Here is a 19,013-nt window from a genome sequence, read left to right as displayed (position 1 = left end):
CGGTGAAGGGTTAGGGTTAGGGTTCGGGCTAGGGTTAGGTTTAGGGGATGGAGACGGTTTAGGGTCCAGGTGAGGGTACGACAACGCTTTAGGGGGAGTGTGCATGTGAGGGCGCGGGTTAGTGTTAGCGTACGGGTTAGGATTAGGGGACGGGTGAGGGTCAGGCTTCGGGGAAGTGTTAGCCTTAACATTCAGGCTAGGGTTAGGGTTAGGGGACGGGGACGGTTTAGGGTCCAGGTGAGGGTACAACAACGCTTTAGGGGGAGCTTGCGTGTGAGGGCGCGGGTTAGTGTTAGCGTACGGGTTAGTATTAGGGGACGGGTGAGGGTCAGGCTTCGAGGAAGGGTTAGGGTTAGTGTTCGGGTTAGGGTTAGGGTTAGGGGACTGGGACGGTTTAGGGTCCAGGTCAGGGTACGACAACGCTTTAGGGGGAGCGTGCGTGTGAGGGCGCATGTTAGTGTTAGCGTACGCATTAGGATTAGGGGACGGGTGAGGGTCAGGCTTCGGGGAAGTGTTAGGGTTAGGGTTCGGGCTAGGGTTAGGGTTAGGGGACTGGGACGGTTTAAGGTCCATGTCAGAGTACGACAACACTTCAGGGTGAGTGTGCGTGTGAGGGCGCAGGTTAGTGTTAGCTTACGGGTTAGGATTAGGGGACGGGTGAGGGTCAGGCTTCGGGGAAAGGGTTATGTTTAGGGTTCGGGCTAGGGTTAGGGTTAGGGGACGGGGACGGTTTAGGATCCAGGTGAGGGTACGACAACGCTTTAGGGTGAGCGTGCATGTGAGGGTGTGGGTAAGTGTTAGCGTACGGGTTAGGATTAGGGGACGGGTGAGGGTCAGGCTTCGGGGAAGAGTTATGGTTGGGGTTCGGGCTAGGGTTAGTGTTAGGGGACGGGGACGGTTTAGTGTCCAGGTGAGGGTTTGACAACCCTTTAGGGGGAGCGTGTGTGTGAGGGCGCGTGTTAGTGTTAGCGTACGGGTTAAGATTACGGGACGGGTGAGTGTCAGGCTTCGGGGAAGGGTTAGGTTTAGGGTTCGGGATAGGGTTAGGGTTAGTGGACGGGGACGATTTAGGGTCCAGGTGAGGGTACGACAACGCTTTAGGGGGAGCGTGCGTCTGTGGGCTCGGGTTAGTGTTAGCGTACGGGTTAAGATTAGGGGACGGGTGAGGGTCAGGCTTCGGGGAAGAGTTAGGGTTAGGGTTCGGGCTAGGGTTAGGGTTAGGGGACGTGGACGCTTTAGGGTCAAGGTGAGGGTACGACAACGCATTAGGTTGAGCGTGCGTGTGAGGGCGTGTGTTAGTGTTAGGGTACGGGATAGGATTACGGGACGGGTGAGGGTCAGGCTTCTGGGACGGGTTAGATTTAGGGTTCAGGCTAGGGTTAGGGTTAGGGGATGGGGACGGTTTCGGGTCCAGGTGAGGGTACGACAACGCTTTAGGGTGAGCGTGCGTGTGAGGGCGCGTGTTAGTGTTAGCGTATTGGTTAGGATTAGGGGACGGGTGAGGGTCAGGCTTCGGTGAAGTGTTAGGGTTAGGGTTCGGGCTAGGGTTATGGTTATGGGACGGGCACGGTTTAGGGTCCAGGTGAGGGTACGACAACGCTTTAATGGGAGCGTGCGTGTGAGGGCGTGCGTTAGTGTTAGCGTACGAGTTAGGATTAGGGGACATGTGAGGGTCAGGCTTCGGGGAAGGGTTAGGGTTAGGTTTCGGGCTAGGGTTAGGGTTAGGGGACGGGAACGGTTTAGGGTCCAGGTGAGGGAACGACAACGCTTTAATGGGAGCGTGCGTGTGAGGGCGTGTGTTAGTGTTAGCGTACGTGTTAGGATTAGGGGACGGGTGAGGGTCAGGCTTCGGGGAAGGGTTAGGGTTAGGGTTCGGGCTAGAGTTAGGGTTAGGGGACGGGGACGGTTTAGGGTCCAGGTGAGGGTACGACAACCCGTTAGGGGGAGCGTGTGTGTGAGGGCGTGGGTTAGTGTTAGCGTACGGTTTAGGATTAGGGGACGTGTGAGGGTTAGGCTTCGGGGAAGTCTTAGGGTTAAGGTTCGGGCTAGAGTTAGGGTTAAGGGACGGGGACGGTTTAGGGTCCAGGTGAGTGTACGACATCGATTTATGGTGAGTGTGCGTCTGAAGGCGCGGGTTAGTGTTAGCGTACGGGTTAGTATTAGGGGACGTGTGAGGGTCAGGCTTCGGGGAAGGGTTAGGTTTAGGGTTCGGGCTAGGGTTAGGGTTTGGGGACGGGGACGGTTTAGGGTCCAGGTGAGGGTACGACAACGTTTTAATGGGAGCGTGCGTGTGAGGGCGCGTGTTAGTGTTAGCGTACGGGTTAGGATTAGGGGACGGGTGAGGGTCAGGCTTCGGAGAAGGGTTAGGGTTAGGGTTTGGGCTAGGGTTAGGGTTAGGGGACGGGGACGGTTTAGGGTCCAGGTGAGGGTATGACAACCCGTTAGGGGTAGCGTGCGTGTGAGGGCGTGGGTTAGTGTTAGCGTACGGGTTAGGATTACGGGACGGGTGAGGGTCAGGCTTCAGGGAATGGTTAGGGTTAGGGTTCGGGCTAGAGTTAGGTTTAGGGGACGGGGACGTTTTAGGATCCAGGTGAGTGTACGACATCGCTTTAGGGTGAGCCTGCGTGTGAAGGCACGGGTTAGTGTTAGCATACGGGGTAGCATTAGGGGACAGGTGAGTGTCAGGCTTCGGTGAAGGTTTAGGGTTAGGGTTCGTGCTAGGGTTAGGGTTAGGGAATGGAGACGGTTTAGGGTCCAGGTGAGGGTACGACAACACTTTAGGGGGAGCGTGCGTGTGAGGGCGCGGGTTAGTGTTAGCCTACGGGTTAGGATTTGGGGACGGGTGATGGTCAGGCTTCGGGGAAGGGTTATGGTTAGGTTTCGGGTTAGGCTTAGGTTTAGGGTACGGGGACGGTTTAGGGTCCAGGTGAGGGTACGACAACGGTTTAGGGTGAGCGTGCGTGTGAGGGCAGCGGTTAGTGTTAGCGTACGGGTTAGGATTAGGGGACGGTTGAGGGTCAGGCTTCGGGGAAGGGTTAGGGTTAGGGTTCCGGCTACGGTTAGGGTTAGGGGACGGGGACGGTTTAGAGTCCAGGTGAGCGTACGACAATGCTTGCGGGTGAGCGTGCGTGTGAGGGCGTGGGTTAGTGTTAGCGTACGGGTTAGGATTAGGGGACGGGTGAGGGTCAGGCTTTGGCGAAGTTTTAGGGTTAGGGTTCGGGCTAAGGTTAGGGTTAGGGGACGGGGACGGTTTAGGGTCCAGGTGAGGGTACGACAATGCTTTAGCGGGAGCGTGCGTGTGAGGGCGCGAGTTAGTGTTAGCGTACGTGTTAGGATTAGGGGACGGGTGAGGGTGAGGCTTCGGGGAAGGGTTAGGTTTAGGCTTCGGGCTAGGTTTAGGTTTAGGGGACAGGGACGGTTTAGGGTCCAGGTGAGGGTTAGACAACGCTTTAGGGGGAGTGTGCGTGTGATGGCGCGGGTTAGTTTTAGCGTACGGGTTAGGATTATGGGACGGGTGAGTGTCAGGCTTCGGGGAAGGGTTAGGGTTAGGGGACGGGGACAGTATAGGGTCCAGGTGAGGGTACGACAACGCTTTTGATGGAGCATGTGTGTAAGGGCGCGGTTTAGTGTTAGCGTACGGGTTAGGATTAAGGGACGGTTGAGTGTTAGGCTTCGGGTAAGAGTTAGTGTTAGGGTCTGGGCTAGGGTTAGGGTTAGGGGACGGGGACGGTTTAGGGTCCAGGTGAGGGTACGACAACGCTTTAGGGGGAGCGTGCGTGTGAGAGCGCGTGTTAGTGTTAGCGTACGTGTTAGGATTAGGGGACGGATGAGGGTCAGGCTTCGGCGAAGGCTTAGGGTTAGGGTTCGGGCTAGGGTTAGGGTTAGGGGACGGGGACGGTTTAGGATCCAGGTGAGCGTACGACAACGCTTTAGGGGGAGCGTGGGTGTGGGGGCATGGGTTAGTGTTAGCGTACACATTAGGATTAGGGTACGGGTGAGGGTCAGGCTTCGGGGAAGTGCTAGGGTTAGGGTTCGGGCTAGGGTTAGTGTTAGGGGACTGGGACGGTTTAAGGTCCAAGTCAGTGTACGAAAACGCTTTAGGGGGAGCGTGCGTGTGTAGGTGCGGCTTAGTGTTAGCATACGGCTTAGGATTAGGGGACGGGTGAGGGTCAGGCTTCGGGGAATGGTTAGGGTTAGGGTTCGGGCTAGTGTTAGGGTTAGGGGACTGGGACGGTTTAGGGTTCAGGTGAGGGTACGACAACGGTTTAGGGGGAGCGTGCGTGTGAGGGCGCGGGTTAATGTTTGCGTACGGGTTAGGATTAGGGGACGGGTGAGGGTCAGGCTTCAGGGAAGGGTTAAGTTTAGGGTTCGGGCTAGGGTTAGGGTTAGGGGACGGGGACGGTTTAGGGTCCAGGTGAGGTTACGACAACGCTTTAGGGTGAGCGTGCGTCTAACGGCGCGGTTTAGTGTTAGCGTACGGGTTAGGATTAGGGGACGGGTGAGGGTCCGGCTTCGGGGAAAGGTTAGGGTTAGGGTTCGGGCTATGGTTAGGGTTAGGGGACTGGGACGGTTTAGGGTACAGGTTAGGGTACGACAACGTTTTAGGTGGAGCGTGCGTGTGAGGGCGTGGGTTAGTGTTAGCATACGGGTTAGGATTAGGGGACGGGTGAGAGTCAGGCTTCGGGGAAGGGTTAGGGTTAGGGTTCGGGCTAGAGTTAGGGATAGGGGACGGGGACGGTTTAGGGTCCAGGTGAGGGTACGACAACGCTTTAGGGTAAGCGTGCGTTTGAGTGCGCGGGTTAGTGTTAGCCTACGGGTTAGGATTAGGGGAAGGGTGAGGGTCAGGCTTCGGGGAAGTGTTATGGTTAGGGTTCGGGCTAGGGTCAGGGTTAGGGGACGGGGACGGTTTAGGGTCCATGTGAGGGTACGACAACGCTTTAGGGAGAGTGTGCATGTGAGAGTGCGGGTTAGTGTTACTGTACGGGTTAGGAATAGGGAACGGGTGAGGGTCAGGCTTCGGGGAAGAGTTAGGGTTAGGGTTCGGGCTAGGGTTAGGGTTAGGGGACGGGGACGGTTTAGGGTCCAGGTGAGGGTATGACAACGCTTTAGGGGGAGCGTGTGTGTGAGGGACCGGGTTAGTCTTTGCGTACGGGTTAGGATTAGGGGACGGGTGACGGTCAGGCTTCGGAGAGGGGCTAGGGTTAGCGTTCGGGCTAGGGTTAGGGTTAGGGGACGGGGACGGTTTAGGGTCCAGGTGAGGGTACGAAAACGCTTTAGGGGAAGCGTGCGTGTGAGGGCGCGGGTTAATGTTAGCGTACGGGTTAGGATTAGGGGACGGGTGAGGGTCAGGCTTCGGCGAAGGGTTAGTGTTAGGGTTCGTGCTAGGGTTAGGGTTAGGTGACAGGGACGGTTTAGTGTCCAGGTGAGGGTACGACAACACTTTAGGGTGAGCGTGCATGTGAGGGCGTGGGTTAGTGTTAGCGTACGGGTTAGGATTAGGGGACGGGTGAGGGTCAGGCTTCGGGGAAGGGTTAAGTTTAGGGTTCATGCTAGGGTTAGGGTTAGTGGACGGTGACGGTTTAGGGTCCATGTGAGGGTACGACAATGCTTTAGGGAGAGCGTGCATGTGAGGGTGCGGGTTAGTTTTACCATACGGGTTAGTATTAGGGGACGGGTGAGGGTCAGGCTTCGGGGAAGGGTTAGTGTTAGGGTTCGGGCTAGGGTTAGGGTTAGGGGACGGGGACGGTTTAGGGTCCAGGTGAGGGTATGAGAACGCTTTATGGTGAGCGTGCATGTGACGGCGCGGGTTAGTAATAGCGTACAGTTTAGGATTAGGGGATGGGTGAGGGTCAGGCTTCTGGAAAGGGTTAGGGTTAGGATTCGGACTAGGGTTAGGGTTAGGGGACGGGGACGGTTTAGGTCCAGGTGAGGGTATGACAACGCTTTAGGGGGAGCGTATGTGTGAGGGCGCGGGTTATTGTTAGCGTACAGGTTAGGATTAGTGGACGAGTGAGGGTCAGGCTTCAGGGAAGGGTTAGGTTTAGGGTTCGGGCTATGGTTAGGGTTAGGGGACGGGGACGGTTTAGGGTCCAGGTGAGGGTACGACAACGCTTTAGGGAGAGTGTACGTGTGAGGGCTTGGGTTAGTGTTAGGGTACGGGTTAGGATTAGGGGACGGGTGAGGGTCAGGCTTCGGGGAAGGGTTAGCGTTAGGGTTAGGGTTAGGGGACGGGGACGGTTTAGGTTGCAGGTGAGGGTACGACAACGCTTTAGGGGGAGCGTGCGTGTGAGAGCGCGTGTTAGTGTTAGCGTACGTGTTAGGATTAGGGGACGGATGAGGGTCAGGCTTCGGCGAAGGCTTAGGGTTAGGGTTCGGGCTAGGGTTAGGGTTAGGGGACGGGGACGGTTTAGGGTCCAGGTGAGGGTATGACAACGCTTTAGGGGGAGCGTGTGTGTGAGGGACCGGGTTAGTCTTTGCGTACGGGTTAGGATTAGGGGACGGGTGACGGTCAGGCTTCGGAGAGGGGCTAGGGTTAGCGTTCGGGCTAGGGTTAGGGTTAGGGGACGGGGACGGTTTAGGGTCCAGGTGAGGGTACGAAAACGCTTTAGGGGAAGCGTGCGTGTGAGGGCGCGGGTTAATGTTAGCGTACGGGTTAGGATTAGGGGACGGGTGAGGGTCAGGCTTCGGCGAAGGGTTAGTGTTAGGGTTCGTGCTAGGGTTAGGGTTAGGGGACAGGGACGGTTTAGTGTCCAGGTGAGGGTACGACAACACTTTAGGGTGAGCGTGCATGTGAGGGCGTGGGTTAGTGTTAGCGTACGGGTTAGGATTAGGGGACGGGTGAGGGTCAGGCTTCGGGGAAGGGTTAAGTTTAGGGTTCATGCTAGGGTTAGGGTTAGTGGACGGTGACGGTTTAGGGTCCATGTGAGGGTACGACAATGCTTTAGGGAGAGCGTGCATGTGAGGGTGCGGGTTAGTTTTACCATACGGGTTAGTATTAGGGGACGGGTGAGGGTCAGGCTTCGGGGAAGGGTTAGGGTTAGGGTTCGGGCTAGGGTTAGGGTTAGGGGACGGGGACGGTTTAGGGTCCAGGTGAGGGTATGAGAACGCTTTATGGTGAACGTGCATGTGACGGCGCGGGTTAGTAATAGCGTACAGTTTAGGATTAGGGGATGGGTGAGGGTCAGGCTTCTGGAAAGGGTTAGGGTTAGGATTCGGACTAGGGTTAGGGTTAGGGGACGGGGACGGTTTGGGTCCAGGTGAGGGTATGACAACGCTTTAGGGGGAGCGTATGTGTGAGGGCGCGGGTTATTGTTAGCGTACAGGTTAGGATTAGTGGACGAGTGAGGGTCAGGCTTCAGGGAAGGGTTAGGTTTAGGGTTCGGGCTATGGTTAGGGTTAGGGGACGGGGACGGTTTAGGGTCCAGGTGAGGGTACGACAACGCTTTAGGGAGAGTGTACGTGTGAGGGCTTGGGTTAGTGTTAGGGTACGGGTTAGGATTAGGGGACGGGTGAGGGTCAGGCTTCGGGGAAGAGTTAGCGTTAGGGTTAGGGTTAGGGGACGGGGACGGTTTAGGTTGCAGGTGAGGGTACGACAACGCTTTAAAGTGAGCGTGCATGTGAGGGTGCAGGTTAGTGTTAGCATATGTGTTACGATTATGGGACGGGTGAGTGTCAGGCTTCAGCCAAGTGTTGGATTAGGGTTCGGGTTAGAGATAGGGTTAGGGGACGTGGACGGTTTAGGGTCCAGATGAGGGTACGAAACGCTTTAGGGTGAGCGTGCGTGTGAGGGCGCGGGTTAGTGTTAGCGTACGGGTTAGGATTAGGGGATGGGTGAGGGTCAGGCTTCGGGGAAGGTTTAGGTTTAGGGTTCGGGCTAGGGTTCGGGTTAGGGGACGGGGACGGTTTATGGTCCAGGTGAGGGTATGACAACGCTTTAGGGGGAGCGTGGATGTGAGGGGGCGGGTTAGTCTTAGCGTACGGGTTAGGATTAGGGGACGGGTGAGGGTCAGGCTTCGGGGAAGGGCTAGGGTTAGCGTTCGGGCTAGGGTTAGGGTTAGGGGACGGGGACGGTTTAGGGTCCAGGTGAGGGTACGAAAACGCTTTAGGGGAAGCGTGCGTGTGAGGGCGCAGGTTAGTGTTAGCGTACGGGTTAGGATTAGGGTACGGGTGAGGGTCAGGCTTCGGCGAAGGGTTAGTGTTAGGGTTCGTGCTAGGGTTAGGGTTAGGGGACAGGGACGGTTTAGGGTCCAGGTGAGGGTATGACAACACTTTAGGGTGAGCGTGCATGTGAGGGCGTGGGTTAGTGTTAGCGTACGGGTTAGGATTAGGGGACGGGTGAGGGTCAGGCTTCGGGGAAGGGTTAAGTTTAGGGTTCGTGCTAGGGTTAGGGTTAGGGTTCGGGGACCGTTTAGGGTCCATGTGAGGGTACGACAACGCTTTAGGGAGAGCGTGCATGTGAGGGTGCGGGTTAGTGTTACCGTACGGGTTAGGATTAGGGGACGGGTGAGGGTCAGGCTTCGGGGAAGGGTTAGGGTTAGGGTTCGGGCTAGGGTTAGGGTTAGGGGACGGGGACGGTTTAGGGTCCAGGTGAGGGTATGACAACACTTTATGGTGAGCGTGCATGTGAGGGCGCGGGTTAGTAATAGCGTACGGTTTAGGATTAGGGGATTGGTGAGGGTCAGGCTTCTGGAAAGGGTTAGGGTTAGGATTCGGACTAGGGTTAGGGTTAGGGGACGGGGATGGTTTCGGGTCCAGGTGAGGGTATGACAACGCTTTAGGGGGAGCGTATGTGTGAGGGCGCGGGTTATTGTTAGCGTACGGGTTAGGATTAGTGGACGAGTGAGGGTCAGGCTTCAGGGAAGGATTAGGGTTAGGGTTCGGGCTAGGCTTAGGGTTAGGGGACGGGAACGGTTTAGGGTCCAGGTGAGGGTACGACAACGCTTTATGGTGAGCGTGCATGTGAGGGCGTGGGTTAGTGTTAGCGTACGGGTTAGGATTAGGGGACGGGTGAGGGTCAGGCTTCGGGGAAGGGTTAAGTTTAGGGTTCGTGCTAGGGTTAGGGTTAGGGGACTGGGACGGATTAGGGTCCATGTGAGGGTACGACAACGCTTTAGGGAGAGCGTGCATGTGAGGGTGTGGGTTAGTGTTACCGTACGGGTTAGGATTAGGGGACAGGTGAGGGTCAGGCTTCGGGGAAGCGTTAGGGTTAGGGTTCGGGCTAGGGTTAGGGTTAGGGGACAGGGACGGTTTCGGGTACAAGTGAGGGTATGACAACGCTTTAGGGGGAGCGTATGTGTGAGGGCGCGGGTTATTGTTAGCGTACGGGTTAGGATTAGTGGACGAGTGAGGGTCAGGCTTCAGGGAAGGTTTAGGGTTAGGGTTCGGGCTAGGGTTAGGGTTAGGGGACGGGGACGGTTTAGGGTCCAGGTGAGGGTACGACAACGCTTTAGGGAGAGTGTACGTGTGAGGGTTTGGGTTAGTGTTAGCGTACGGGTTAGGATTATGGGACGGGTGAGGGTCAGGCTTCGGGGAAGAGTTAGGGTTAGGGTTAGGGCTAGGGTTAGGGTTAGAGGACGGGGACGGTTTAGGGTGCAGGTGAGGGTACGACAACGCTTTAAAGTGAGCGTGCATGTGAGTTTGCGGGTTAGTGTTAGCATATGTGTTAGGATTATGGGACGGGTGAGTGTCAGGCTTCAGCCAAGTGTTAGGATTACGGTTCGGGTTAGAGTTAGGGTTAGGGGACGTGGACGGTTTAGGATCCAGGTGAGGGTACGAAACGCTTTAGGGTGAGCGTGCGTGTGAGGGCGCGGGTTAGTGTTAGCGTACGGGTTAGGATTAGGGGACGGGTGAGGGTCAGGCTTTGGGGAAGGTTTAGGTTTAGGGTTCGGGCTAGGGTTCGGGTTAGGGGACGGGGACGGTTTAGGGTCCAGGTGAGTGTATGACAACTCTTTAGGGGGAGCGTGGATGTGAGGGAGCGGGATAGTCTTAGCGTACGGGTTAGGATTAGGGGACGGGTGAGGGTCAGGCTTCGGGGAAGGGCTAGGGTTAGCGTTCGGGCTAGGGTTAGGGTTAGGGGACGGGGACGGTTTAGGTTCCAGGTGAGGGTACGAAAACGCTTTAGGGGAAGCGTGCGTGTGAGGGCGCGGGTTAGTGTTAGCGTACGGGTTAGGATTAGGGGACGGGTGAGGGTCAGGCTTCGGCGAAGAGTTAGTGTTAGGGTTCGTGCTAGGGTTAGGGTTAGGGGACAGGGACGGTTTAGGGTCCAGGTGAGGGTACGACAACACTTTAGGGTGAGCGTGCATGTGAGGGCGTGGGTTAGTGTTAGCGTACGGGTTAGGATTAGGGGACGGGTGAGGGTCAGGCTTCGGGGAAGTGTTAAGTTTAGGATTCGTGCTAGGGTTAGGGTTATGGGACGGGGACGGTTTAGGGTCCATGTGAGGGTATGACAACGCTTTAGGGAGAACGTGCATGTGAGGGTGCGGGTTAGTGTTACCGTACGGGTTAGGATTAGGGGACGGGTGAGGGTCAGGCTTCAGGGAAGGTTTAGGGTTAGGGTTCGGGCTAGGGTTAGGGTTAGGGGACGGGCACGGTTTAGGTCCAGGTGAGGGAATGACAACGCTTTATGGTGAGCGTGCATGTGAGGGCCCGGGTTAGTAATAGCGTACGGTTTAGGATTAGGGGATGGGTGAGGGTCAGGCTTCTGGAAAGGGTTAGGGTTAGGATTCGGACTAGGGTTAGGGTTAGGGGACGGGGACGGTTTAGGGTCCAGGTGAGGGTATGAAAATGCTTTAGGGGGAGCGTATGTGTGAGAGGGCGGGTTATTGTTAGCGTACGGGTTAGGATTAGTGGACGAGTGAGGGTCAGGCTTCAGGGAAGGGTTAGGGATAGGGTTCGGGCTAGGGTTAGGATTAGGGGACGGGGACGGTTTAGGGTCCAGGTGAGGGTACGACAACGCTTTAGGGAGAGTGTACGTGTGAGGGCTTGGGTTACTGTTAGCGTACGGGTTAGGATTAGGGGACAGGTGAGGGTCAGGCTTCGGGGAAGAGTTAGGGTTAGGGTTAGGGCTAGGGTTAGGGTTAGGGGACGGGGACGGTTTAGGGTGCAGGTGAGGGTACGACAATGCTTTAAAGTGAGCGTGCATGTGAGGGTGCAGGTTAGTGTTAGCATATGTGTTAGGATTATGGGACGGGTGAGTGTCAGGCTTCAGCCAAGTTTTAGGATTAGGGTTCGGGTTAGAGTTAGGGTTAGGGGACGTGGACGGTTTAGGGTCCAGGTGAGGGTACGAAACGCTTTAGGGTGAGCGTGCGTGTGAGGGCGCGGTTAGTGTTAGCGTACGGGTTAGGATTAGGGAATTGGTGACGGTCAGGCTTCGGGGAAGGGTTAGGGTTAGGGTTCGGGCTAGGGTTAGGGTTAGGGGACGGGGACTGTTTAGGGTACAGGTGACGGTACGACAAGGCTTTAATGGGAGCGTGCGTGTGAGGGCGTGGGTTAGTTTTAGCGTACACGTTAGGATTAGGGGATGGGTGAGGGTCAGGCTTCGGGGAAGGTTTAGGTTTAGGGTTCGGGCTAGGGTTAGGTTTAGGGGACGGGGACGGTTTAGCGTCAAGTTGAGGGTACGACAACGCTTTAGGGTGAGCGTGCGTGTGAGGGTGTGGCTTAGTGTTAGTGTACGGATTAGGATTAGGGTACGGGTGAGGGTCAGGCTTCGGGGAAGTGTTAGGTTTAGTGTTCGGGTTAGGGTTAGGGTTAGGGGACTGGGACGGTTTAGGGTCCAGGTCAGGGTACGACAACGCTTTAGGGGGAGCGTGCGTGTGAGGGCGCGGGTGAGTAATAGCGTACGTTTTAGGATTAGGGGATGGGTGAGGGTCAGGCTTCTCGAAAGGGTTAGGGTTAGGATTCGGACTAGGGTTAGGGTTAGGGGACGGGGAAGGTTTAGGGTCCAGGTGAGGGTATGACAACGCTTTAGGGGGAGCGTATGTGTGAGGGCGCGGGTTATTGTTAGCGTACGGGTTAGTATTAGTGGACGAGTGAGGGTCAGGCTTCAGGGAAGGGTTAGGGTTAGGGTTCGGGCTAGGGTTAGGGTTAGGGGACGGGGACGGTTTAGGGTCCAGGTGAGGGTACGACAACGTTTTAGGGAGATTGTACGTGTGAGGGCTTGGTTAGTGTTAGCGTACGGGTTAGGATTAGGGGACGGGTGAGGGTCAGGCTTCAGGGAAGAGTTAGGGTTAGGGTTAGGGCTAGGGTTAGGGTTAGGGGATGGGGACGGTTTAGGGTGCAGGTGAGGGTACGACAACGCTTTAAAGTGAGCGTGCATGTGAGGGTGCAGGTTAGTGTTAGCATATGTCTTAGGATTATGGGACGGGTGAGTGTCAGGCTTCAGCCAAGTGTTAGGATTAGGGTTCGGGTTAGAGTTAGGGTTAGGGGACGTGGACGGTTTAGGGTCCAGGTGAGGGTACGAAACGCTTTAGGGTGAGCGTACGTGTGAGGGCGCGCGTTACTGTTAGCGTACGGGTTAGGATTACGGGACGGGTGAGGTTCAGGCTTCGGGGAAGGTTTAGGTTTAGGGTTCAGGCTAGGGTTCGGGTTAGGGGACGGGGAAGGTTTAGGGTCCAGGTGAGGGTATGACAACGCTTTAGGGGGAGCGTGGATGTGAGGGAACGGGTTATTCTTAGCGTACGGGTTAGGATTAGGGGACGGTTGAGGGTCAGGCTTCGGGGAAGGGTTACTGTTAGGGTTCGGGCTAGGGTTAGGTTAGGGGACAGGGACGGTTTAGGGTCCAGGTGAGGGTATGACAACACTTTAGGGTGAGCGTGCATGTGAGGGCGTGGGTTAGTGTTAGCGTACGGGTTAGGATTAGGGGACGGGTGAGGGTCAGGCTTCGGGGAAGGGTTAGGGTTAGGTTTCGTGCTAGGTTTAGGGTTAGGGGATGGGGACGGTTTAGGGTCCAGGTGAGGGTAAGACAACGCTTTAATGGGAGCGTGCGTTTGAGGGCGCGGGTTAGTGTTAGCGTACGGGTTAGGATTAGGGGACGGGTGAGTTTCAGTCTTCGGGTTAGTGTTAGGGTTAGGGTTCCTGCTAGGGTTAGGGTTAGGGGATGGGGACGGTTTAGGGTCCAGGTGATGGTACGACAACACTTTAGGGGGAGCGTGCATGTGAGCGCGTGGGTTAATGTTAGCGTACGGGTTAGGATTATGGGACGGGTGAGGGTCAGGCTTTGGGAAATGGTTAGGTTTAGGGTTTGGGCTAGGTTTAGGGTTAGGGGAAGGGGACGGTTTAGGGTCCAGGTGAGGGTACGACAATGCTTCATGGTGATCGAGCGTGTGAGGGCGCGGGTTAGTGTTAGCGTACGGGTTAGGATTAGGGGATGAGTGAGGGCCAGGCTTCGGCGAAGTGTTAGCGATAGTGTTCGGTCTAGGGTTAGGGTTAGGGGACGGGGACGGCTTAGGGTCCAGGTGAGGGTACGACAACGCTTTAGGGGGAGCGTGCGTGTGAGGGCTCGGGTTAGTGTTAGCGTACAGGTTAGGATTAGGGGACGGTTGAGGGTCAGGCTTCAGCGAAGGGTTAGGTTTAGGGTTAGGGTTAGGGGACGGGGACGGTCTAGGATCCAGGTGAAGGTACGACAACGCTTTAGGGGGAGCGTGCATGTGAGGGTGCGGGTTAGTGTTAGCATACGGGTTACGATTAGGGGACGGGTGAGGGTCAGTCTTTGGGGAACGGTTAGGGTTAGGTTTTGTGCTAGGTTTAGGGTTATGGGATGGGGACGGTTTAGGGTCCATGTGAGGGTACGACAACAATTTAAGGGGAGCGTGCGTGTGAGGGCGCGGGTTAGTGTTAGCGTACGGGTTAGGATTATGGGACTGGTGAGTGTCAGGCTTTGGGAAATGGTAAGGTTTAGGGTTTGGGTAGGGTTAGGGTTAGGGTCAGGGACGGTTTAGGGTCCAGCTGAGGGTACGACAACACTTTAGGGGGAGCATGCGTGTGAGGGCGTGGGTTAGTGTTAGCGTCCGGGTTAGGATTAGGGGACAGATGAGGGTCAGGCTTCGGGGAAGGGTTAGGGTTAGGGTTCGGGCTAGGGTTAGGGTTAGGGGATGGGGACGGTTTAGGTTCCAGGTGAGGGTACGACAACGCTTTAAGGGGAGCGTGTGTGTGAGGGCAAGGGTTAGTGTTAGCGTACGGGTTAGCATTACGGGACGAGTGAGGGTCTGGCTTCGGCAAAGTGTTAGGGTTAGGGTTTGGGCTAGGGTTAGGGTTAGGGGACGGGGACGGTTTAGGGTCCAGGTGAGGGTACGACAACGCTTTAGGGGGAGCGTGCGTGTGAGTGCGAGGGTTAGTGTTAGTGTACGGGTTAGGATTAGGGGACGGGTGAGTGTCAGGTTTCGGCGAATGGTTAGGGTCTGGGTTAGGACTAGGGTTAGGGTAGGGGACGCCGACGGTTTAGGATCCAGGTGAGGGTATGACAAAGCTTTAGAGGGAGCATGCGTGTGAGGACGCGGGTTAGTGTTAGTGTACGGGTTAGGATTAGGGCACGGGTGAGGGTCAGGCTTCGGGGAAGGGTTAGGGTTAGGGTTCGGGCTAGGGTTAGGGTTAGGGGACGGGGATGGTTTAGGGTCCAGGTGAGGGTACGACAACGCTTTAGGGGGAGCGTGCATGTGAGGGCGCGGGTTAGTGTTAGCGTACGGGTTAGGATTAGGGGACGGGTGAGGGTCAGGCTTCGGGGAAGGGTTAGGGTTAGGGTTCCGGCTAGGGTTAGGGTTAGGGGACGGGGACGGTTTAGGGTCCAAGTGAGGGTACGACAACGCTTCACGGGGAGAGTGCATGTGAGGGCGCGGGTTAGTCTTAGCGTACGGGTTAGGATTAGGGGACGGGTGAGGGTCAGGATTCGGGGAAGTGTTAGGGTTAGGGTTCGGGTTAGGGTTAGGATTAGGGGACGGGGACGGTTTAGGGTCCAGGTGAGGGTACGAAAACGCTTTAGGGGAAGCGTGCGTGTGAGGGCGCGGGTTAATGTTAGCGTACGGGTTAGGATTAGGGGACGGGTGAGGGTCAGGCTTCGGCGAAGGGTTAGTGTTAGGGTTCGTGCTAGGGTTAGGGTTAGGGGACAGGGACGGTTTAGTGTCCAGGTGAGGGTACGACAACACTTTAGGGTGAGCGTGCATGTGAGGGCGTGGGTTAGTGTTAGCGTACGGGTTAGGATTAGGGGACGGGTGAGGGTCAGGCTTCGGGGAAGGGTTAGGGTTAGGGTTCGGGCTAGGGTTAGGGTTAGGGGACGGGGACGGTTTAGGGTCCAGGTGAGGGTATGAGAACGCTTTATGGTGAGCGTGCATGTGACGGCACGGGTTAGTAATAGCGTACAGTTTAGGATTAGGGGATGGGTGAGGGTCAGGCTTCTGGAAAGGGTTAGGGTTAGGATTCGGACTAGGGTTAGGGTTAGGGGACGGGGACGGTTTGGGTCCAGGTGAGGGTATGACAACGCTTTAGGGGGAGCGTATGTGTGAGGGCGCGGGTTATTGTTAGCGTACAGGTTAGGATTAGTGGACGAGTGTCAGGCTTCAGGGAAGGGTTAGGTTTAGGGTTCGGGCTATGGTTAGGGTTAGGGGACGGGGACGGTTTAGGGTCCAGGTGAGGGTACGACAACGCTTTAGGGAGAGTGTACGTGTGAGGGCTTGGGTTAGTGTTAGGGTACGGGTTAGGATTAGGGGACGGGTGAGGGTCAGGCTTCGGGGAAGCGTTAGCGTTAGGGTTAGGGTTAGGGGACGGGGACGGTTTAGGTTGCAGGTGAGGGTACGACAACGCTTTAAAGTGAGCGTGCATGTGAGGGTGCAGGTTAGTGTTAGCATATGTGTTAGGATTATGGGACGGGTGAGTGTCAGGCTTCAGCCAAGTGTTGGATTAGGGTTCGGGTTAGAGATAGGGTTAGGGGACGTGGACGGTTTAGGGTCCAGCTGAGGGTACGAAACGCTTTAGGGTGAGCGTGCGTGTGAGGGCGCGGGTTAGTGTTAGCGTACGGGTTAGGATTAGGGGACGGGTGAGGGTCAGGCTTCGGGGAAGGTTTAGGTTTAGGGTTCGGGCTAGGGTTCGGGTTAGGGGACGGGGACGGTTTATGGTCCAGGTGAGGGTATGACAACGCTTTAGGGGGAGCGTGGATGTGAGGGGGCGGGTTAGTCTTAGCCTACGGGTTAGGATTAGGGGACGGGTGAGGGTCAGGCTTCGGGGAAGGGCTAGTGTTAGCGATCGGGCTAGGGTTAGGGTTAGGGGACGGGGACGGTTTAGGGTCCAGGTGAGGGTACGAAAACGCTTTAGGGGAAGCGTGCGTGTGAGGGCGCGGGTTAGTGTTAGCGTACGGGTTAGGATTAGGGGACGGGTGAGGGTCAGGCTTCGGGGAAGGGTTAAGTTTAGGGTTCGTGCTAGGGTTAGGGTTAGGGTTCGGGGACCGTTTAGGGTCCATGTGAGGGTACGACAACGCTTTAGGGAGAGCGTGCATGTGAGGGTGCGGGTTAGTGTTACCGTACGGGTTAGGATTAGGGGACGGGTGAGGGTCAGGCTTCGGGGAAGGGTTAGGGTTAGGGTTCGGGCTAGGGTTAGGGTTAGGGGACGGGGACGGTTTAGGGTCCAGGTGAGGGTATGACAACACTTTATGGTGAGCGTGCATGTGAGGGCGCGGGTTAGTAATAGCGTACGGTTTAGGATTAGTTGATTGGTGAGTGTCAGGCTTCTGGAAAGGGTTAGGGTTAGGATTCGGACTAGGGTTAGGGTTAGGGGACGGGGATGGTTTCGGGTCCAGGTGAGGGTATGACAACGCTTTAGGGGGAGCGTATGTGTGAGGGCGCGGGTTATTGTTAGCGTACGGGTTAGGATTAGTGGACGAGTGAGTGTCAGGCTTCAGGGAAGGATTAGGGTTAGGGTTCGGGCTAGGCTTAGGGTTAGGGGACGGGAACGGTTTAGGGTCCAGGTGAGGGTACGACAACGCTTTAGGGAGAGTGTACGTGTGAGGGCTTGGGTTAGTGTTAGCGTACGGGTTAGGATTAGGGGACGGGTGAGGGTCAGGCTTCGGGGAAGTGTTAGGGTTAGGGTTAGGGCTAGGGTTAGGGTTAGAGGACGGGGACGGTTTAGGGTGCAGGTGAGGGTACGACAACGCTTTAAAGTGAGCGTGCATGTGAGGGTGCAGGTTAGTGTTAGCATATGTGTTAGGATTATGGGACGGGTGAGTGTCAGGCTTCAGCCAAGTGTTAGGATTAGGGTTCGGGTTAGAGTTAGTGTTAGGGGACGTGGACGGTTTAGGGTCCAGGTGAGGGTACGAAACGCTTTAGGGTGAGTGTGCGTGTGAGGGCGCGGGTTAGTGTTAGCGTACGGGTTAGGATTAGGGGACGGGTGACGGTCAGGCTGTGGGGAAGGGTTCGGTTTAGGGTTTGGGCTAGGGTTTGGGTTAGGGGACGGGGACGGTTTAGGGTCCAGGTGAGGGTATGACAACGCTTTAGGGGAAGCGTGGATGTGAGGGAGCGGGTTAGTCTTAGCGTACGGGTTAGGATTAGGGGACGGGTGAGGGTCAGGGTTCAGGGAAGGGCTAGGGTTAGCGTTCGGGCTAGGGTTAGGGTTAGGGGACGGGGACGGTTTAGGGTCCAGGTGAGGGTACGAAAACGCTTTAGGGGAAGCGTGCGTGTGAGGGCGCGGGTTAGTGTTAGCGTACGGGTTAGGATTAGGGGACGGGTGAGGGTCAGGCTTCGGCGAAGTGTTAGTGTTAGGGTTCGTGCTAGGGTTAGGGTTAGGGGACAGGGACGGTTTAGGGTCCAGGTGAGGGTAAGACAACACTTTATGGTGAGCGTGCATGTGAGGGCGTGGGTTAGTGTTAGCGTACGGGTTAGGTTTAGGGGACGGGTGAGGGTCAGGCTTCGGGGAAGGGTTAAGTTTAGGGTTCGTGCTAGGGTTAGGGTTAGGGGACTGGGACGGATTAGGGTCCATGTGAGGGTACGACAACGCTTTAGGGAGAGCGTGCATGTGAGGGTGCGGGTTAGTGTTACCGTACGGGTTAGGATTAGGGGACAGGTGAGGGTCAGGCTTCGGGGAAGCGTTAGGGTTAGGGTTCGGGCTAGGGTTAGGGTTAGGGGACGGGGACGGTTTAGGGTCCAGGTGAGGGTATGACAACGCTTTATGGTGAACGTGCATGTGAGGGCGTGGGTTAGTAATAGCGTACGGTTTAGGATTAGGGGATGGGTGAGGGTCAGGCTTCTGGAAAGGGTTAGGGTTAGGATTCGGACTAGGGTTAGGGTTAGGGGACAGGGACGGTTTCGGGTACAAGTGAGGGTATGACAACGCTTTAGGGGGAGCGTATGTGTGAGGGCGCGGGTTATTGTTAGCGTACGGGTTAGGATTACGGGACGAGTGAGGGTCAGGCTTCAGGGAAAGTTTAGGGTTAGGGTTCGGGCTAGGGTTAGGGTTAGGGGACGGGGACGGTTTAGGGTCCAGGTGAGGGTACGACAACGCTTTAGGGAGAGTGTACGTGTGAGGGCTTGGGTTAGTGTTAGCGTACGGGTTAGGATTATGGGACGGGTGAGGGTCAGGCTTCGGGGAAGAGTTAGGGTTAGGGTTAGGGCTAGGGTTAGGGTTAGAGGACGGTGACGGTTTAGGGTGCAGGTGAGGGTACGACAACGCTTTAAAGTGAGCGTGCATGTGAGTTTGCGGGTTAGTGTTAGCATATGTGTTAGGATTATGGGACGGGTGAGTGTCAGGCTTCAGCCAAGTGTTAGGATTAGGGTTCGGGTTAGAGTTAGGGTTAGGGGACGTGGATGGTTTAGGATCCAGGTGAGGGTACGAAACGCTTTAGGGTGAGCGTGCGTGTGAGGGCGCGGGTTAGTGTTAGTGTACGGGTTAGGATTAGGGGACGGGTGAGGGTCAGGCTTTGGGGAAGGTTTAGGTTTAGGGTTCGGGCTAGGGTTCGGGTTAGCGGACGGGGAAGGTTTAGGGTCCAGGTGAGTGTATGACAACTCTTTAGGGGGAGCGTGGATGTGAGGGAGCGGGATAGT

The sequence above is a fragment of the Pseudorca crassidens genome, chromosome 2 (genome assembly GCF_039906515.1).
Source record: "Pseudorca crassidens isolate mPseCra1 chromosome 2, mPseCra1.hap1, whole genome shotgun sequence".
NCBI lineage: Eukaryota > Metazoa > Chordata > Mammalia > Artiodactyla > Delphinidae > Pseudorca > Pseudorca crassidens.
Note: the sequence above shows the minus strand (reverse complement) of the source record.